The sequence below is a fragment of the Aythya fuligula genome, chromosome 3 (assembly GCF_009819795.1).
Source record: "Aythya fuligula isolate bAytFul2 chromosome 3, bAytFul2.pri, whole genome shotgun sequence".
Taxonomy (NCBI): Eukaryota; Metazoa; Chordata; class Aves; order Anseriformes; family Anatidae; genus Aythya; species Aythya fuligula.
The window spans coordinates 38,921,375-38,944,480 of NC_045561.1; positions in this window are offsets into that span (position 1 = coordinate 38,921,375).

The window sequence follows — 23,106 nt, forward strand, 5'->3', positions numbered from 1 at the left end:
TGGGAGGGAATGCACAAAACTTGGGCACACACTAAGGAAAAAACTGCTAGAAGGTAGGAAATGTTCAGTGGAAAGATAGGACTTGGTTTACTGCACCTTTCTCTGCATTCATGACACAGTTCATCCCCCTTGCTCCCAGGATCCACAGCCATGAGTTGCTCTTGAGTGACACATGGCATGGCTGACATAATCTTCCGCAGTTTTCCAATTTAAAAACAAGTCCCCAAAACTTTTTATCCAGTTTTTAGTCCCTTCTTCAGATCCTAGAAATGTCTCCTTTTCAGCAGCTTTTCATTGTGCTAATTCAGATCCCACCACTCCTTTTCTCACATTGTCTTTACTCCCTCTAAAGATAAATCTCTCCTTCTCTGGCCTTGCTTAACTGTCTTGCAGCAGTTACAGAGACATCAGCCTCCCAATTTGGTGGCATTAACACTGATACTGACCTACTGTTTTATTTCTTTTCTAATGAGATTTAGTTTCTCCAACTGTTGTCTCAACTATGAGCGTCATTCTTTTTGCAGTATTGATATTTTTCAGCTCTAGAAACTTGTACATTTTTGGTATGAATCCACAGAATCGGCTAGTCTAACCTTTTATATGAGAAAAATCGATGAAAAATATATAATGAGGAGGGAGAACTTCAGTGTTGCTTATGGTCATTTATGGTCACGAGCTGAAGAGCTGTAGGTGGTTTTAGATATTTTGTGTAACAAAAAATGGATGAATCTTGAGATATGGAAGAATAGTGATGGTAGTCTTGCAAAATAAGACCCACAGTATGATGTTGAGAGAATTAATCATGTTAATTCCAGGATGTTTAAAGTGACATCTTTTATTGTTCACAATAGAAAGGGAACTAAAAAGAGGCAATGTTCAATTATTCTCATTAATTAATAACAAAGAAGGAAAGAAAGAAAAGTAGCCCTAAGCATTGTGAGGGTAAAATTAGGATTATATATCAGGGAAAAGTTTATAAATATAAGGACTCTTAGCCAAGGAAAGCAGCTGCCAACTGAAGTTTTGGAATCAGTACCACTGAAGATATTCAGGGATAGGCTAGACGTCTATCTATCAAAAAAGGATAAAGAAATCAGTCCAAACACAATGCAGGGATAAGCTAGCAGAGTTCCCTGCCAAATTTCTACCCCAAATAGTATACGATTTAGTTGGAATAGAAAAGGAAGACACTTTGGCCTGCTAAATCTTTCACTGTTGTAATCTTAAAAGCATAGATCCTTTAAAAAAAACAAAAAACAAAAAACAACAACAACAACAAAAAACAACCACAACATATCATTAGTAACTATTTTATTTTTTAATTTGTTTATTGTAACTGGAGTGTGTAAACTTTGCTGTAGTTTCCAGACACATCAATCCAAGCTTAGACTGCTGTTGCATTTTCTTGAAATTAGTGAATTTGTGTGTGTGTGTAATCAAAAATAGCTTTTAGAATGAAAAATTGTTTCACAACATCTTTTCATAGCAGTTTTCTGGACATTCTCAGGTCACTCATACCAAGCCTGAGAAAAGACTGTCAGGAAAACATTTATTTTTTTGCACATTTAATTAGAGGTACACAGGATAGTAAGAGTGGAGGGCTAGGATGGTTATAATGGTATGCGTAGCTGTTCAGTCTGTCACAGGTTCAAACAGGAGCCAAGAGGGATATTTCTCATTCACTACTACTGAGTTAGTTTTCAGATGTGTGGTGATGGCCTACTCCTCGTGTGTAGGTAGGCAACAATGCATTGTTCAAGACTGAAGTGAGCTGGTAGGCTAACACTATTGATCATCAAGAACTAGTGTCCAGATTTTTGCTGTATGTAATCCTTTAGCATGCAAGTAGCTGCTTATTGCCGTTCTGAGGAGTGTGAGGGTGCTCACCTTAAGCTGGAGTTAAGTGGAGTTCAGGTGTTTAAGTTCAGCACAGAAAGCTAAGTAGACATTTATCTGGAACATTGAACACCTTTAAAATTGCAGCCTAGTGTCCTCAACACATTTTCAACGAAATTCTGATTCACCACTTTTTAATGCAGCCTCAGTAAGCCCCTGGTTTCCCCATTGTTTATCCCAGCGCATACTGTATAATGAAGATGGATGACAGTTTATTAGCTTTCAAGTGCACTGCTGTAAGCGTAGTCTCCTTTCACGGAAATGTCTTCCAAAGCATCAGTCATATCAGAGGGAGCAGGCTAGCACAGAGATGAAGCAGATAACACAGTTTTAAAGAGGCTCTTTCAGACATGAATTATCCTCAGACTGAGTGAATACCAATTTTCTGCAGAAATGTAACACAGAATTTAATATTTGCACAGTCTTCACCTTGCATTTCCTAATTTATACTGTAAAAATTAGTGCTAGTTTCTAAAAAATACCATAGAGTAGATCAAGGATAATTTGCAAAAATAAGCCTGCCATGTTGTCGCTCTGCATTATGAAAATGTGTCATATGATGGGAGGGAAGTACAAATATCTGCTATCTGATGTATACAATTGAAAAGGGAAAACACAGAGTGAAATCATCAAGCCACATTAGCCAAAGTGAACAGATAAGAGAGGGTATAACACTGGAATTGTAAACAATCAAGCAAAGATTACACCTCCATGTGGAGTACTGCGTGCCTTTAGATGTGAAAACAGAGATGTTAATAGTAGTGTTGTATCACAGAAAATGTTCAAAATGCTGTATGGATGGGGCTATAATAGTTATAGTGCAAAAACCTCTGCTACTTTTGTGTATTGTTTTAGGTTGTTCTGCAAGTGACATGAACAGGGAAATTAAATGCCTCTGACCTCCATTGGGTCTCATGCACGTATGTACCCCCCTACCCTGCTTCGTGCCACCACTTCTCTGCCATCAGCACCCGACGTCACCTCTGGTGGGTCACAGCTCTGCCTGCTGTCCCACTGGCCAGGCCTGGCATCCAGCACCCCCTGCTCAGCCACTGCAGGGAACAGGCCATGCTTGTGCTGCTGTCTTCCCCTCTGAACATTTCTTTGGAACCACATGTGCTCAAGTTTGTAACTACGGATGTCAGATAAAGTGCAAGAAGGCCTCGGCACTGGAAGCATTTGCTTTTGAATGTGGCAATCTGTGTTTCCCTCGTTCCTTCCCCTCCACCACCGAGAGAGGAAACCGCGACGACAGGAAGAGCGCACCATTTCCTCTTGAAGAGACTCACTGCTGCTGTCAGTAGCTCATGTTTACCAGATTTTGCTCTTTTGGTGTTGATGCACATTCAGCTGCACAAAAGGCAAGACTTACCTGTACGTTTTATGTCACTTAAATAGGACATTTTGGTAGAGGAAACAGTTGAGTCAGGCTATCACAGCTGACCATTCAGGCAGTGCTGCTGGTTTCTAGTTGTGCTCCTTCTGTGCTATTTTTGTGCTATTTTTTACCTGTTTGGAGTAACTGATTTATGTATTGGTATATATCACATGACAAGAATTTGGGGGGATTTTCTGGAGCTAATAATATTCTCACAAGACTTGCATTGAGAAGGCAGAAGGAAAGCCTCACCAAAAGAAGCTCTGAGGGAACTTTAGAAAAAAGGTCCAAACATATTTGACGTTCTTCTCGAAACACGTTTCTTCCTGTAGAGAGCACACTTCATTACCCTTGTTGTGCCACTTCATAACTTCTTGTTAACTTTTTATATTTTACCCACTAGTCCAGTTCAGTGGTTTTTATTCCCTAGTTTTCAGCCACTACCCTTCTCCAGTTTTCACTCTTTCTAGCTTGCATGCAGACACCATCTGGCTTTACCCCTGGGGTTTCCTAGACAAGGGCAATCTAGTTAGCCTTGTGAAATCCAAACCCCAGGCAAAACAAAAACTGCACAAAACCTCACAAGATAGGTTTTCTCACTTCTGTGTGAGAAGCATTCACATTACCCAGAGCAACTGTAAGAAAAGAAATCACATCTTGAACAGTGAGTTATCATCTCAACCAACCTACTCTTTTCCCCATTTTTTTTTTCTTTCAGTTTACTGGAGTTAGTACAACCCTTTTCCAGTCAAGAGAAAGTTTGACCAGCATGTGTGTAATTACAGAGTGTCACAGTAGAATATCATGTAAGGAACTCTCTATAAAGAAGCTTGGAATAAAGTAGATTGAGAACAGATTTAGTAAAGAAATCAGGAAGTCATTCCAGTGTTCTTTTCTTTTCTAAATAACATATTGCAAATAAAATCTCTGAGGCAAGATTCTGGACAAAGACATTCCTTTGAAAAGAGACCACAAGATTCCTGGTCTTCTTAATGGATAAAACAGAAAGAATTGGTCTCAGTCTGGGACAGTCAAAATGCTGATCCTTTTGAACAATGTGGACAAGTACAGAATATTGTCCAATGTATTCATCCTTGAGCAGAAATAAACTAAATTTCTCTGTGCTCTGTCTGTCTCATAGGAGCTGAAAAGAACCCCTCCCTTTCTTTTTTATGTTTGCATGTTTCCAGAGTTTCCAGAGGAATTCACTTAGGCAAGGCATTTCAAGCTGTATATCTGATTTTCCCTAAGAAATGATGATCTAGTTGCAAAGTTCAGAGGTTTGGTGCCAGAGATTCTTTTATTTATGGTTTTAGGAATCTAAAGTCAGTAGGGAACTGTGTACCTACATAGGTGTAATTCCGTAGTGTGGGTCACAGAGTGAGGACTGAGGTGAGCTCGCAACAATGCAGGCTTCCCAGCTTCCGAACTATAAATACTTGATTTTTATTTTTCATCAAATTTGTTGTATTTTGCTGTCTTCTCTGACTTTATAGTTATTCTTGTTTGTTTTCACAAGAATGACACAAGTCATGACCCTCCTCTGATGGCATAGGTGCAGTGAAATGAGGATGAGCAAGTTTTCTTCTGGTGTACGCTATGAAAAGGTAAAGTATAATCACCTACTTCCTTGTGTCACAAGTCTGTAAAAAGGAGGTGTATGTAGCAGTAGTCGGGGACCACTGATAAAGACAGCAAATTTCAATGTTATATGTCCTCTGAGAAGCAGTATATATTGCTTCTTGTTCCCAATATGACTAAGGGTGTATGACATTTAGATGATAAAAGCTGCTCTTATAGGAAGTAGGTGACATATCAGATGTGCTATCATTGCATTGCAGTATTCCCCAGTGAAAACCATAATTTCACTTTGGTTTAATGAGTCTGCCCTGATGACATTGGTAGGTTTATATTTTGACATGAACAGGAGAGTAGAAGTAGACAAGCTAATGTTAGCAGGGAAGGCAGTGTCTGAAATTAATTACACAACTAGAATTTTGCAGCCTGGAACTGAGCTTTTGTTGCTCTGTGAGCTTTCTTCTAAAATGGTGGCCTTTTCAATGGTGTACAGAGAAATATCTTGCTGGTTTAAGTTCTTGTGTCATTCAATAGACTCAGTTATTTAGCAACAGTCTCAGAATGGTGACTTTAAAAGGGTGTGAGATGTAAATCAGCAATCTCTGTTTTTAATTACAGTACATGCATGGCTTCCTTTTCAGTCCTAATGAAGGAGTTTGGAGCTGGAGACCACAACATGTTTGAATTAATTTTGATGTTCCTTTTGCACATTTCCAAGGTATCTAAGATGTGGCTAATAATAATAGCAGGTGTTGTCTATTTCTCTCCGCGTGTGGCATGAAAGTAGTGTGGCCACAGAGCTATGTATTATTTACATGGTGTCAACATGTCAGCAAGTGGGATGGCAGAAAGCCAGATTAAATCACTTCTGATTTTAAATACAGGACACTGAATAATAACGCTGTGTCACACTTGAGGACACTGGAATCTGGCAAATCAGCAGTAGCTCAGTGTGCCAAGTTCATTTGAATGGCTTTTTTTTTTTCTTTCTTTTTTTTTTTTTTTTCTTCTTTCCACAGAATGATGAAGGAATCAAAATTGAGACAAGGAAACTGTGTAAAATCAGCTCCCTCTCTCCCCAATCAGAAAATTGTATCCAGCAAAAGGGCATTCTTTGATTGCTTAATATGAAGATGCACAGATCTCTGCCCTCATCCAGCACTGCCTGCTCCTGGGAATGCATAACCACCCTATGGTGCATCTGTTGGCCTCTTTGTTGGCATCTTTCTTGTCTCTGTAAGTGGCAAATCTGTTTGGTATGATTACTTTCTTCCATTACCTTTTTGCAGAAGCTAGTGTAACAGGTCCACAATCTCCAGTGGGTCCTGTAAGTGTATATGTAGGAAGCAATCACATTATTTAGAATGGGTGCTTTAAGGGTTTGAGGTTTCCTGGGCATACTGAGCAGATCTAGGAGGGCTGCTCTTAGCCATTTTTTTCTGCAAGAGCTCTGGTATCTGTGTCACCCCTAGGGCTGGTTCACCTTGCCAGCTGGTAGAAAACTAACTCAGCAAAATAAATAAAAAAAAAGGATAGTGTTGTGTTGGTTTAGTAATCCAAACGGGCTTATTGAAGGGCCACATGAAAGTCAGAGAGGGTGGAAGGGAAGCAATAGGCCTGCATGCCAGGAAAGGGAGTATGCAGGGAGAAATGTAAGGAGCAGGACTGTTAGATGAATTCAGCCATACTGTGAAACCTCACCCTAGAACGCTTAATGCACAAGGAGGGAGCAGTTGGAAGGTTAAAAGAAGCATCCAAAATACTGGGATTCATTTTACCTCATCACCATAATACTCTTTTTATGAAACTAGAGCTATATACACTCATAAAACCCTTTTGCTTTTCTTATTTTAAAGGATAATGCAGCCAATGGAATCTGTGCGCAGTTCTTTCAAGTTAAATGTTTAGTTCAACATTCCACTTCCATTTCCTGGTAGAAAAAGTTTTATATGAAAGCAACTTTAACCTTTCAAAAGGGTTCATTTACTGTTACGTTTGGTATCAGCTTTCCAAAAAATGCGGTCTGCATTTGGCATGTTATAGTTTCTGGTTTTAATATTGGTTTAGAAAAAAACGGTCATGTGCCATAAGTCAGAAATAAAATATTGCGCCAGAATTCTCTCTGTACATGAATTCACCCCAGGAGTGAGTGGTTTGAAGTAAGTCTGATCACTTAAAGCCAAGACTTGGGCTCATTCTAACCATGAACCAGCTGGTAACAAATAACACATTCAACTCTCGGCCACAGGAAACTGTTAGGTTGCCTTTTTATAGATGACTACAGCCCTAAAGCTCCTGAAGCACAAGGAGTATCGTACGGACTTGGAAAGTGTTGAACACCTACCATATGCACATAAAGAAGGGTAATAAAGATGAAAGGCCTGAACTGAGCTTTAATTCCCGATTTTCTGCTTTTGATTTATCAGCTGCTTCTGCATTGCTGTGATTTTCTTTGGCCTAAAATTAGGTAGAAGATGCTTGAATTGCTTAGTTTGATCAAATCAGTCAAACTTTAGCTTTTCTCTGTCAGTGTAACAGATGATAAATATAAAACTTGTGAGAACTTTCTTGCTTTCTTTAGAGCATTTTTCTGCAATCATTTCTAAACTGCTGTGGACAGTTCCTGCTGGTCTGTCACTACTAGTGCTGCAGTCATGGTGAGAGGGGCACTGAGTTAGTTGGTCTGGATCAGGATGACTGTGAACTTGAGCTAGGGCTGGCTTGGTTGGGTGAAGTGCCATAAAAAAATGGCTGAGGTGCTCTGGGGACCTTAACAGCTTCTCTGCATAATGCTAAAGTGTGCAGTGAGACCATCTCAGCTGTCAGTTTCAGTCAGGAGTCTCTGCACTGTGGTCCACTGCCATGTGTGGATGTATTCTGGGAATTACCCTCCACAGGACTTCTGCCATCAATAAGCACCTCTCGCAGAAAAAAAGGGCCTTCAGACAGGCCTGGCCATGAGTGAGACAATAAAGGCTAATCCTCTATGCTGCTGAGCCTCAGCTTCTAATAAAGGACTCAGAACTTGTAAGGGTAAAGCTTCAAAGTGAGTACAGATTTACAGGGGGAGGGCAGATAAGAGGGTTGTAGCCCACCCATTAAGACCACCTGGTCTTAATATATGGTAGCAGTCAGTCTTCATGTGACACACTCTTTCCGTATCTTAACCCCGTTCCAGGGAGTGAGATTTCCAAGAATTCTGCTGGTGATGTACTTGTCAAAGTTGGGTACGCTACAGAACCTAAGTCTGTCAGTCATACATAGTAGTTTTATCATCCCTTGAACTGTGGCAGCTAAACCTGACAGTGATGGTGAAGCAGAACCTTAGAAAAATAATGTTTATGGCATTTAATATCACTAATCTTTTTGGATCATGAATGCATGCCCAATACTTGGAAGATGTAAAGGTCTGCAAAAATGCAAACTATCAATTTATCTGGAAATGTGTTTTGTGGCATCTCAAAAAGTACTCTCATTTTTTATTCATTTTTTTGTACATGTGCAGGAGTTCTCATGAATTTTCAGCAATGAGTCCATCTGGGAATAATTTCATTGTGAGAAGAAGGCTTCCATTCTATCAAGAAAAAAGGCTGCATGGAAATCACGGAAAGCTACAGAAGAAAGTATCGGCCATTGTTTGAAAGCATTGTGGCCTGTGAAGATGGAAACCAGAAAGGGGATTTGCCTCCAAATTTTATAAGCTTCTAGAAACTCAAATGATGAGAAACAAATGTGAAAAAAAATCACAAAAGTAGTGGTTACTAAAAAGAAATAATTCTTAAAGCCCTGTTGCTTTTATGGTGAACAGACCTGGTTAGAAGGATATTAATTATCTGGAATACCATCGTTTAAACAGGTGGAGATATTCCCAGTATTTTTTGGTTGCTTCCTAGATTAGTATTAAACTTCTCAGTTGCTAAAAATGAAGTTATCAGCCACTGGAACAAATTATTAAGAGGAACAGTGAGCTTACCATTTCTTGAAGTCTTCAAACAGAGTGGATGGTATACTTTAGCAAACAATGGAGACACACAGCTGGATGAAATTATATGGTTGTACTAAAAAACAGGGAACATGAGATATTCTATGTGGTCCTTTCTAGCCTTAACAGCTATGGATCTATAATTTCACAAATACCATTACAAAGAACTCCTCAGATGTAGTGATGACCATGGCAACAATCTGAGTGCAACTCCTGATTTGGGGTAGATTATTCTAAAGTATTTTGAGAAATTACAGACCTATAATAGAGTTTCTACGTGGTACTGTCACTACACAGTCATTTTACTATCATAAAGGAGCACTGTAATTTTATATTAGAAATCCCTTTTTGAGGACTAAAGAGACTCATGCTCTCCCCAAAACTGCTCATTGTACTTCAGTTCATTAATGAGCATATAAACAAGTAAGCATGCATACTGCTGCTTTCTTGATATATATTTCAGCCATTACAATGAGAAATAAGTATGCACAATTCACTCAGTGAAATAAAAAGCAATCCACACAAGAAATTCTAAGATATTTCTCATTAATGTAGACCATTTTTAAGCTAAACTAATTTTCTCCTCCTTGTAGTGTGATTTGGCATACTGATTAAAAGAGAATAATTTTCCATAACTAGTCCTGCAGTTGAGAACAGCTAAACCATTTTTCCTCAGATTTCTAACACCTTTGGGCATTGTTCACTGTCAAAATTTAAATACAGTGTGATAGTTGGAAGTTTGGGAAAGGTATACCTGACTGAGCAGTTGGGCATGAACTGAAATAGTTCTTCAACTTTGAGAAGTATTTTATTTTCTATAAAGAAAGAAGGAATGTATTGACTGCATGCTTAGAAGGAAGACTGTGCCATTTCATGATAGCTCTCGAACATCATATTTAAAACTTCATTTTTAACTTTGTCTGATTTAAAAAAGAGAAAAAAAAAGAAAAAAAAAACCACAACAAAACAAAACAGTAGCCACCACTAAAAAAGACTTCAAGTTATATGTATAGCATATTCTATTATCATCATCACCACGGCGGCCACAAAACGGTATTCCTTCAATATGGTTAAACCATCTCATTAATCTTAAAACAAAATTACTGTGGTGCCAGCATGACTTCCACCCAGAAAGGTGAGTTTGACAGTATAGTTATGACACTTGGGATAGTAAGACTAACTTGGAATAGTAAGACTAACACTAGATTTGTCAAAACATAATGGTGTAGTTTTTCAGCTACTACAGGGAAAGGTGATAGTTTAGTGTCCAGGATGGATATGCATAACTCCAGATACGGATTTGGGGGGGGATGGTTACATTGTAGTTAATGGATAGTTACTTTTTTTTTTTTTTTTTTTAAAATTGTTTCTCAAACTCTCTTTCTTGCTCATTTCTTTTATACTTGCACATTGTGCCTAAATATCTCCACAATTTCTCAGCTGGAGGGCTGTCTCCAAGACATGCTTTAGCCAAACGCATAGCGTGTGCCTTTCATATATTAGGAACTGAGCACAGCATGAGAGCCCAGTAAAATCTGACTGCTTGTCATATGCGGGAATTCAGATTGCTTTATCAAGCAGTCTTTTCTGATCTTAAGTTCCATAAATTTATGACTTGTGCTTATTCAGATAAGTTATTTTTTTTTTCTTGCTACTCTGTTTTGTACTTTGGGGAAAAGATGATTGGAAAAGCTGGATGCTGCAAAAGGGAAGTTGCCCCTGACTTCTCTTAAGCTTTTCAAATATGGTATCCTTTAATTTTTATTTATTTTTTATTATTAAATTTTTATCTAGTTTCTCATAACAGTCTCAGCATGAACAGTGACTAATTTATTTGTCAGGTAAAGGCCATAATAAAATATAGGTATGTATGTTTAACACACCAATTTCGTGAATCTACTAGAATTTTGTGTTGACTTGGTTGAAGGAGCTCCTAATTTTTAGTCCCTTAAGGTCATCTGCATAGCTCTTTTTTAGAAGTATAATAATATATATTATATTTATTAAATATATTATATATTAAATATATTTATAGTTATATAGTAAATATATTATATTTATTAATATATATTATATTTATTAAAATTATATTTATTAAAATTTATTAAAATAAGGAGATAATTGTACATTTGAAAGTTTGGAGGTCTAGACTATGTTTCTATTCACCAAGGTAGTTCTCAAAGGTCACTTCTGAGCCACAGTAGTAGGAAACTGGGAAGAACTTGAACTCCTAATGTGTTCCCTTTGTTGTGTGGATATACAGAAAACAGTTTTCTTATCCCACAATGATGCTGTTGATTTTGAAATTTTAGGACTGGCATGGGGCTCAGTGAATATATGAGTGACTTAAGAAACAAACAAACATACTTCATTTTAATGATGACCTTTTTTTTTTTTTTCCCTTTTTTTTTTTAAAAAAAAAAAACAAACAAACTTTTAATATAAACTAAAATAAGTTTCATCAGGAGAAGATGATTTTAACCACAAAAAGAAGACTTTTTGTATTAAAAATGTTGTAATGGCACATTTCTAGAATTTCAAAACCTTTTTCTCAGATTTTTTTGAGGACAGGAAGTTCTTCTGGGAATAATTTCAGTTATGATGAATTGTCGGTAGTGACCATCTCTTCTTCTTCCTTTTGAAAGCCCTGTTCTCACTTCCTGCTCTAAACCCAGGGTTCCAATACTTTCCAGAAATCTAATGTATGATTGCCTTAATTGCAGTGTTGATGCATTCTGGTGAAACATAGGTTCTGGGCAACTTGCTTTATCTACTGGTGCAATGACACAAAGGCAAAAGTATTGTGACAGTCTTAATTGGGTTTCTTTTTTCTCCACAAGTACTTTGGATTGCAATAGTTTTGTGTTTTGTTTTTCTACATTTCATGTACTGTTTTAATTTTAATTATTGGTTCACAGTTTGCAAACAAGTAGGGGTGAGTTACATGTATGTTAGAAATTAATTTTGTTAATGCACTGAACCTTTTGCTTTATATCTGTCTGGAAGGATAATGTACTGTCACTAATGACAATGGTTGTGTTGATGGGACAAAATCTGATGCTTTCAACAAAGGATTATTAACGAACCTTATTTTAAAAAGTCTTCATGACCCCTATACCTGGGGAAGAATGCAAGATTTTTTTCAGTTTTGATGGCAATATTTGCACTACCCCCGGAAATAAATGCATTTCACGATTTGACTGAACAGGCAATCTATTCTGCTAGGAAGAAACTAAGGCACACATTACCTTGCAGCCAGAGACTGAAGAGGCCTCAATGGTGAAACAGAAGCACCAAGGCTGGGTAAATTCTGCCCGAATACTGCCAAATGATTCTAGTGAAAATCCTCATGTTTCTCTCCAGTGTGAGAAGAGGAATGCAAATCAAGATGTTCAGAGCTCTGAAAAGCAGGTTGATTCATAAGTTTTGAGTAAGGAAGAAGAGGAAGTTATCACATAAGTGAGTTTTTTTCCTTACTGAAACCAAAACTGCCTGTGTTTCAGCAGTTTCTTCCCTTCCCTGTTCCAGCTGAGCTGTTCAAGGTCTACTGATTTAGAAAACAAATATTACCTTATATATGAACAGTGTATTGACAGTTTTAATAGCTTTAAAGCTCACAAGCCTGCTATCACAATCCTACTCATAAAAAATACACAATCTACTCAGCTATATTTCCACAGGCATTGTTAATGAATGCGGCTTTAGAGTGTCAAGGCCCTGGGGGCACCAACAGGCCCTGGTGTCCCTGCCTGGCCCCCTGGGGCTCTCCCTGTCTGCCCCAGCCCCCACACCAGCCCTGGGCCTCAGCTCCTGCCCCAGAGAGGTGCAGCAGGGCAGGGCTCCAGCTCCTCACAGCCCTGCCCTTCCTGGCCATGGGACCTGCTGAGTTGGGCCCATGTCCTATCCCCAGGGAGATGCCCAGGGCTGGGGCTGCCCCTTGCCCTGCTCCTATCTGGGGTGGTGGGACATGGGACAGGCCCTGGTGGACTTGTAGGGCGTCCCCACCACCACCAGTGTCCCCGCACCAGAAAGCTGACAGCACATGTAGCACCCTGATGTCAAATTATGTGGTAAGCCCTGCCACCCAAATTATCCGCAGGTGGTGTTGTGTCCAGATACAGCGGGCACTGTCATATTTCTAAAAATATTTGTGAGGCAGTATTGGCCTCCAAAAGGAAAGGTCTCCTCATGGCAGAGTTGCTGTGCTTTATTCACAGGAAAGAACAGTGCTCATGATGAAAACAAGTTTAGGAAACCTTCTGTTACCTGACCTTCACTGCAGTTATGTTCCCTTGAGGTAAGTGACACAGTGACATGTTGTATTGCAATAACTCAGGTGAAAAAAAGGTGAAATTTTCAATAATCAGTTTTCTAAAATTAAGTACACGTTCATAGCTTTTCAGCCCTGAAAATAATTCTCCTCTTTTGTTTCACGCTTAGCTGAGAAAGAGCTGAGATCTCCCAATACAGATGTTACCTTTACATAATAGCTTATATCACAACTTTTCCGTCAAAAACAGTGTAAGTTGTGTGGGGATTCCTGGTTTTACTGGGGCTTCCAGCACGGTACTTACAGAAAGTTCCAGCACAACTTATTCTGAAGCACAGACGACAGATATGTGTAGTTGTCTCTGTGCTCTCTCTGTATGCTCTCTTTCTCTCTCTCTCTCTCTCTCCCTCTCTCCTTTTTAAAGCAAGGTTTTGAAATAAGAGCAAGGAGTCTAAAGTCCAACTGGAAACTGATTAACACTGTCTCTGGGATCAAGACATCCTCATTGCTAGGCAGCTGAAGGGAAATAGGTATTTTCCATTTCAGTGTGTCTATATATACTACATATTACCAGTAGCACTTCTGTGAGCAGGAGGAATTAGCAGCAGCCTTAGCAAAGGATCAGCACTTCTCTATAGTCTCACAGAGACTCACCATGCTTCATGATGCATTATTTTCTAATAGTTCTGAAAGAAGCAACGTCTTATCCTTCCAGCCTAGGAAACCAGAGTTCTTTTCAATTTCCTGTGTGAAGACGTCCTTAGCATTCATTCATGTTGCAAACTTGGCAGCCCATAAATTGCAGCTAGCAGAATATCTAATTAGCCAAATGTATTATGAAAATTAAATGCCATACTTGAATATTAGCCTTCATGTAACAGAGCAGTCTTGGGTTTCATCTGTTACTGTCTGTACTAATCAGTAGCACTCTTTTGCTGTCTGGTTCATTTTATGTTGTTTCAAATCCTAAATTTCATGCATAGCACTACTGTTATTTCTGGGCTGACATGGTACCAGTGCATTGTAGAAGATCAGCAGAGAGTTTTTGGCAGTGCAGTAGGGACTGACAGGGACTTGTGGTGCTGCCCTTTGCTCTTGGGATTGAGGCAGGAACAGAGGCTTGTGATGGGGAACAGGACTGCATGCTGCTTTCTCTTAGGCACAAGCAGTTTGCAGCTGAAGGCAGAGGAGGTTTGGTTTCTGTGCACCTCTTGTGCACTGTGAAAGTGACTAACTGCTCTTTCATTTTGAAACCGAAAAGGAAGCACATCAGCTTGTGGTTCTGATGCTAAAATCATTTGTTTAAATGGTAATTCTTGTTTCTGAATCCTGATGATTTGATTTTACTAATTGTGAATTTGGAGCATTTGCAGACTGAAGAATATTTCAGCAGTTTCTATCTGACATCAGTTTTAATGTCTTTCCTCATGACTATGGGGATAAGTATTTCTCTATAAAAAGAATAATGCTTCTTGTGTACAGTTATATGGCAACTAAAAAATATGATTATTTGGAGGTTAATGGTAATAGCAGTTAACTGCATTATCTACTTGGCCTGCTTACAGCTGACTCATGGCAGCATCCTGAACCTACAGCTCCATAAAATGAATGGTAGGCATTATAGTACATAGAAACCTTGTTGAAAATAATATTGAAATTTAGATAATCTCTTAGGAGCCCTGTCTGTACTAAACTGTTACTCTGATCATATTTACGGCTTGAATTCTCACTATCTATTCATTCAGAAGTAGGTTTATGTTCTGCAACCTCATCTTGACATTGCATTGTAAAATACTTAAATAGTATTTTACACATGGTATAAATACATGGATGTTGTCAATAGATAATACATGTCATTGAAAATGAAAATATAACTGATCTTTTGAATCATAAATGACCTTATGAATCAGGAAGGTGTGTATTTTGCAATGTTGATTTAAACACCAGCCAGAAGAAGGGACAGTGCAGATAATTAATATCAATAGATAGGTTTATTTCATTTTAAGGACAAAACAGAAGCACTGGATTCACAACTCTGCTATTGGCTGCATCAACTAAGAAATGATACTCATGACTTTTTCAGGTACTTGAACAAGTTTATATACACTACAAGCTGACCATGAGCCCTTTCTGTTTATTAGGAAATTGTATACTTAATACTTGAAGAAAGAGATTTTTTCCTTTCCACCTTTGCAACACAACTTCTGTATCATCCAGCTCAGAATAATCGTTGCAACTTATGTTATCCATACAAAGCTACTTGCTATCATATGTTGGTGTTGACCTGACTTCATCATACCCACAGCTCCTGCCTTTAGCGTAAACTCCTGCAAGGCCAGTTTAGTAGTGTGAATGAACCTGTTACCTGTAATACAGGTATGAAGAGCAGCACTTCATAGAAGTGCTAAAACATAGACTTGCAAGAAGAAAAGATTTATTCTCGACTTAGGAGATGTTACTTTATGTATATTTTGGAAAATTGAAGGGAAATAAGTAGCCTTCCATTCCTTTCCCTCCCCAGGCAAAGAAATGAAGGCATTTTGGAGGTGGATATTTGAGTTGTGCAGCATGGATGGGATTATTTAATAAGTATTCTTTCTTTTTCTTTCATTACATGAGGTTTTGCTTTTCTTGGATCACACAAATTCTTGTAAAAATGTAACAAGCTACTATTCTAATATGCCAAATAAGAAACAGATGGATCTCCTTAAAGAATAGTTTATCAGTAATATCAATGGGATCTCATGTTTAGGGACCAGGCACCTCTCTTTCCTCATGCCAGCCTTCTTAGCCTGAACAAAGAGGCACTTCTAGCAATGACTTGCACATGACAGAGGAGAAAAAGGAGGGTTTATTAGCTTCAAAATAAAGCACAGCATTTCTTCTCTTTTCACAATGTATTCTTAACGTGCTATAGCCTTGACTATTATATGCAAAGTTTTCTGTGGTCAACTGATTTAAACAAAAAGTTTTACCCTGTTCCTTCACACTAACAATTCAACTGGTGTAACTCCATTTCTTCAGTAGAATTCCTCTGACTTACGTGTGTGCCTTCCCACTTCATACCAAGTAGAGCTATGTTCATGTGACTACAAAAGAGCCTTTTGAATTAAGAAAATAAGAGTTGGTATAGTGTACAATAGGGTGTACGAAGCACTCCTTAGATACCAATGTATGCATTTTAGATTAGACCTGGGTAAAAGCAAACATGAGACGGACTCTGTGATTCTTGACTGCTCCCAAAGGTATTACAGCAATACATGTGAGCTGAACAAAAGATGCTCTTCTGAAAAATCAAATAAAACTGAGATGTTCCTTTACTACTGGTATTTTCTTTTATTTGGGGTATTTCCAAAGTTGGACAGGTGGGATGTACAGTACTTGTTTGTTGATGGAATGATTACTTAACCTAGATAAAGCACATACATACTGTTATTTTAATAAAAGAAAGTAGGCTCGTGTTTAGAAAGGAAATATAATACAGTAAACATCCTTTTGTACTGGTCTAGTTATTTTTCTAAACTTGTGTCAAGCTTGAGATATTTGCCTTCCAAAATAGATTTTTTTGCAAGAGTCTGCAAGTTCTGTAATACCTTTTCCAGTATCTGTTGAGTGAGCCAAAAGTCTGTGGTCAAGTGGGCATCTCAGTTACAACTCTTTATTGAGCATCTAATGCATTAGGCTTTAGCTTGCAGAAACCTTTCTCTTCCAGAGCAAAGCTGTTGAGCCTTTCATTTTCAGCTTCACCCTAGATCCAAGGAAAACACCAGAAAATGATCCAGTCTCCCACTGATGATATCTACAAGCCTTGGATGTCCATGATGTTTTGGTGTAACTATTCAAAGTGAACAGGAAGATTTTTTTGTTGTTTTGTTTTAAATTTGATTTTAGAGCAACCTGAAAACACATGGAAAGAACTTAAAAAGTTAAAACTGAGAACATTTCCCTTAGAGCTTGATTACTTCTTGGGAGTTACTGAAGTCCTATTAGGATGTCTTATATAGATTTTCTCACCTTTTTGTGCATCCCTCCCTTATACATCTTAGAATGACTTTTAACTAAAAAATTTGTTATGTCTACTTGTGTTCTGTAGATGTTATTACAGAATCACAGAATTTCTAGGTTGGAAGAGACCTCAAGATCATCGAGTCCAACCTCTGACCTAACACTAACAAGTCCTCCACTAAACCATATCACTAAGTTCAACATCTAAATGTCTTTTAAAGACCTCCAGGGATGGTGACTCAGCCGCTTCTCTGGGCAGCCTGTTCCAATGCCTAACAGTCCTTTCAGTAAAGAAGTTCTTCTTAACATCCAACTTAAAACTCCCCTGGCGCAACTTAAGCCCGTTCCCCCTCATCCTGTCACCAGGCACGTGGGAGAACAGACCAACCCCCACCTTGCTACAGCCTCCGTTAAGGTACCTGTAGAGAGCACTTCTCCAGGCTGAACAAACCCAGCTCCCTCAGCTGCTCCTTGTAAGACTTATTCTCCAGACCCCTCACCAGCTTCGTCGCCCTTCTCTGGACATGTGCCAGGGCCTTGATGTCCTTCTTGTAGTGAGGGGCCCAAAACTGAACTCAGTACTCGAGGTGCGGCCTCACCAGAGCTGAGTACAGGGGGACAATCACTTCCCTAGACCTGCTGGCCACACTGCTTCTTATGCAAGCCAGGAAGCCGTTAGTCTTCTTGGCCACCTGAGCACACTGCTGGCTCATCTTCAGACGACTATCCACCAATTACCACTCATCTCAAACTGTAGTAAGGTTACTTGCTTACACAGCAGAGATCAGAATGGAGCTGCATGTAAGTGCTGCTACCCACAGAACTGAGGGTAATAATGCCGAATTATTTACAGTCCTGGGGTGTACCCATTTGGTGATCAGCTCTTGTGAATGCATCTGACTTGTACGTGTTCACTGTTAAAATGAATATATGCCTTTGCTACTTCATGACCCATCACAGGACTCCAGATGGAAACACCCTTCTTAGAGAAAGAGATTAGATTAGGGAGTGAGAAGTGGTGCAAAAATAAGTCATATCGCCTTCATAAAGAGGTTTGTGTTCAGGATCAGTTCAATGTGCAGCTGTAGGAACCTGATGCCATCATCTGTGCTTAGACCTGCCATACAAGCAACCATTACAAGGTACTACAGACCTTCTGCATGTGACAAGAAGATGAGGCAGTCACTCATGTTGCTGGCATCTGTGAGATCCTCCCAGGTGCATTCGAGGGTGTTGACTGGGATGTCAAGATGGGTTCCCCACAGGAGAAATAAGTTTTCTTCCTGTATTGGTGGAGCAGATAAAGAAAGTCCAGCAACTGCTTTGATGCTCAGCTATGATAATGGTGGGCTGAACATGCCCTAAACTGAAGATGTGGTGTCAGTATGGAGGACAGAGCCAAAGTATTTGCCGTATCCTGAAGGGAAGAAAGGGGTGCACATGGAAAATTGCCTGAGTGTTTTGTATTTTGTATTTTCTTTCTTTCTATAACACCAATTGTTCTGTTACTATAAGCTAACTTGCATTTCAAATCTTGTCCTAGAAATATTCAAAACAGTTTGTCTTTTGTAGTAGTTGAAGATTGGTTCAAAAACTGAGCTTCTGCCTGGTGCAGTGTTTGACTTTGTGGAATATGTAGGTTTTTTGTCTTGAATTAGAATGGAGAGGCATAAGTGTTTGCAGAAAAAAGAAGTGAAATGTTTCTTTTTGGTATGATCAGATCAAATATGAAAACAAGAGTCCTATCTTTTCAGAGAAGAAATGCTGGATATTTGATGATGACAATATTAATGACCTTTGAAAATGCATTTTAAATCCAGGGCAACGTCAACATTGGTATTAGTGTGGATAAGTTTGTTTAAATAGCATTTATAGCAGCTTATTCATGAAACACAATCTTTTGGATGTTTAGAAATGTCTTATTATATTATTATGCTTAGAACTTATAGTTATTATACTTAAAGCTGACCTGTTGCTCATTTAGCTAGGACTTAAAAGTTGTTCTTGCAGTCTGTCACTTGCTTGGAAGGAGGAAAGGCTGGCAAAAAGAAGCATTGCTAATACTTTGTTTCCAGTGAAGAGGCACCAATGAAGTTCAGGTAGACTACCAAAGCATTGGGCCTTCTCCATCAGAATGGTTTTATGTACCAACATATTTCACTGTCAAATGTAGTCAGAAAAATCCTCGTTTAGTGTCTCTGAACAATGCTGATACTTTTCTTTTTTTTTTTAAATTTTTTATTTTTTGCAATGAACAATGCTGGCCACACTTATCCATGGGATAGTCATTAGTAGTTTGATTAGCATTGTTCTGTAATATGTCTTTTCAGCCAAAACCTAACAACCTTCCCCTCAATCACCCTCTGTGAAAAATATGCTAAAACTCTGTAAGGAACAATGAAGTTTTACAATCATTTAGTGAGCACACTTTTGTTCTTCTGCTGTGTCTTTACAATAAGGGGAAATATGCAAAGTGGTGAGCATCCTCATCCCCCACTAAGTTCAAGAAGAAGCACCAGATTTCAATTATTCTTTAATATCTCTTTCTAAGAACTTTCCATTCAGAATTATCATGATGACCTTAACAGAATGTTCTCTTTCAACAATGAGGGTGTTCATATTTTAAATGAAAGACAGTATGTCATGCTGATTTGCAAAAGCCCCTGGTATTCCATAGGTCTGAGAAATCTCCTGCATGTAAGGTCTTTTGTACAGTCTGGTGAGCAGTTCTGGTGTTAAAAAAAGGACATGTTCAGCTCCTGAAGAGAAGAGGCTTGGTATTACAGCACGAACTTTTTACTGAGACATGCCTGACTCTGAGCTTCGGTAGTGTCTGGTGCAAGAAAAATTCCTTTGCTTTTTGAATTTGGGATTGATAAGCATGATTCCCTCTGCAGCCCAATTTTTGTTTCCACAGTCAGCATGAGAAGAAGACTGGGAAGAAACTAATCTAATAATTTATGTAGATTAGAACTGAGGCTTCCCTGCCTTCAATCTGGGTCACAGACACACTGCCATCATCAGAAGGAGTAGGCCCAACATTTACAGGATGCTTCTTGCTATTTTCCATAACAGACCTGGTTTCTATACCTGCAGACCTGATGTCTTCTTGGAGTCTACAGAAGAAGATGAAGCTTTTTGCCACTGTTGGATAAAAGCATCAGTGTGGATCAATATACTCCGAATATTTATTCATGTCAGGTGAAGATGAATGGGGAAGTTGTAAAGAAAATTAATCTGTTAGTTTTCTTCCATGTTTCAAAACTGGAACAATTACTTAGAATTCACTAAAGAATGCAGAAAGATATGTGAGGCACCCTACATGGATATCTGTACTAAGATTACTCTGTATCTGCGGTGGTGGTAAGCACTTTGCCCGTGGCACTGACTGCACAGTTGTCACTCAGCAACAAAAGCTAGCAATTCCTGACTTCTAACAATCCGTGGATGTGACTTGATATAAGGACAAGAGCTGGAGCCTGTTGTGAAGTATGGATGGCTGTAAAAGGCAGTCGTCCAGGCTATCTTAAAAACAGTGATGTGTGAAGGTGGCTGGTGGCTTATCTAACTTACCCCATCTGTTCCAGGGGAACTGAAAGTATGCACATCTCCATTCTCTCTATCATAGACCTGGTGAGGTTTTCTATTAATGGGAGAATGTTCCTTTCCATCAGTCTGTGGGTCACTGCCAAACAGCTCTGTTCCTTCTATATAACTCAGTGATATCAAATAGATGACATACGTGACGTCTTCTGTCTTATTTTTCTGACCAAGGCTGAGAAGCTGTCTTCTCCATGAGGTTAAAAAGGCTTGTTTCTGCTGAAATCCTGCAGAGATGGAAAATGATGGCTGCCTTCCCTGCTGCTGAGAAGAGCTTGCAACCCCTGATAACCAATCTTGCACTGCTTGCTTCAGGGCCAGTGTCTTACTCACGCATCTTGTGTTGGCAGTCACAGACGATTATTTGAGCTGGAAAGCTAGGGCACCAGGCATGAGGTGTCTGTTTTTGTGGTTTAGAACCTGGGTTTTGGCTTGCTGCAATGTTATATTATGTAATAGTAGTCTTTTGAATCTGCTAAAGTGAAAACTTTTAACCAGCTAAGATCTGGGAGTGAAAGACCACATGCTGCTGAGGTTTCACTGGTGCTGCATGGAGCAGGTGAAGCAGGGAGTTTGCTAAGTGCTGTTGAGTGGTTGAGGGGTGGGGGTGCAGGTCACAGCTATTTATGGAGCCTCACTAGGCTTATGGAGCTGCCATAGGGCAGGTGCAGGCCATGACTAAAGCTCAATAAATAAGAGTGATGTAAACACTCACAACCCTGTAAACATGTCCCCTTTCCTGTTTCTATCCAGAGAGAGTGCTCTGACTCATCTACATTATGATGAATGCTCATCTGCTTTTGTTTCTGAGATGCCCTCGATCTCTCTAGAGATACACAGAAGTCCTGCATATCAGGACCTGTGGCCCCCTACATGCCTTGGGCATCTATCCTATTCTTGTTTGAAAACTGTATCTGTCTTTGGATATCTGCCATGTCAGCCTGCTTCATGCAGGTGTGTGTAAATTGAGAGATTTATATGACCATGTCCCTGTGTTATGCATGACCAAGCTCCAAATAGTTTAGGGCATGACATTGTTTTGGCTTGCTGTCGAGCATGTACCCTTCAGTAGCTGTGGTTTGGTCCAATAATGGCCCAGGATCTAGATGGTCCAAATGGCATATACAGCATATAAATGGTACATATAGCACACTGCTCTCATCCAAGTCCCTGATGCAAAGGAAAAGGAGGTTCCCTTGTGACCACTCTCCCAGTGAGATGGATCAGACCAGCCCTGGTGCCCACCTTTTTGTGGACCGTGGCCTGTCCCTGGCTGGAGGGACCAGGGTCTGTCCAGCTAAAATCCTTTGTACACTACCACTGTGGCCTAATCATAGTCGCAGGGATGAAGGCATAAATGTGGCCATAAACAGGTAAAAGAATTGAGAGTACTGCAGTATCTGTTTTGCAGGAGAGTTGCACTCTGTAGGTAGTTGAGGGTGGTAGTAGCAGTGTCCAGTGAAGAAAAGCATTTCTTTCTCCCCACAGAATAGTAGGAAAGGGGCCTTGAAGTTACTTACAAAGAAAGTAGGACATCCAGAAACATCATTTCCAAACCTTTCATGACTGGATAAGGGGAAGGAAGGCCTCCAGCTGGGTGCGAAGGCAATTGAGGGCACAGTGAAGTACACAGCTGATCACAAGTTTTTCCAGAAGAAATGGATGTTCTGACTTCATCTGAGATTTAGACTAACTCTGAGCTTCAGATCCAGCCTTGGGTCTGTGTTATGGCTCAGTAACTGCTGTTAGGTCATTTTACTCAGGTTTCTCTCATTTTATGAATCAGAAAATATAATGTTACCTATGTGTGAACATTTACCCCAAACAGAAATCTTTTCAGCGGCTCATGGGCTTGTCAAACTGGGCAGGGGTAGCTGTTGTGATGTCGAAAAGGCACGGCTTTATTAGGCTCTGTTAAAATGGGAAGGGATTCTTTTTCAGCCAATTAGTATTTAAGAAACAGAGCAAAACCCGTGTCTTCCTCAAACACAGCACACCATGTACTTCTTATTAAGGACAATGTGTGTGCTGAGTGTCACATTTCAAACTTCAGCTGTTTTTGCTGTTGCCCTATTCAAAAACAACTATGGTTAGAATTTCATTACAATGGGAAAAGTGTGTGTGTATATTTGTTTCCCACTGTTCCATAGCACAAAAACTGCTCGGAATTTGCTCCCATTTTAGCAAGATGTATTGGTGTTTTGTTTTCTTTTGTTTTTAGCCTAAAGCGTAAAAAAATTCAGCTTCAAACGAGGATAAACGCGTGAAACCAAGAGGCCAACGCAGAAATTATTTTCCAAGTTTAACTGGTATTGGTGCTATTGCTGTGATAGCTGGCTGAATTCTTCAGCTAAGGATCTCAAAGCACAAAAAATGAAAGGTGTAATTAGTGTCTGT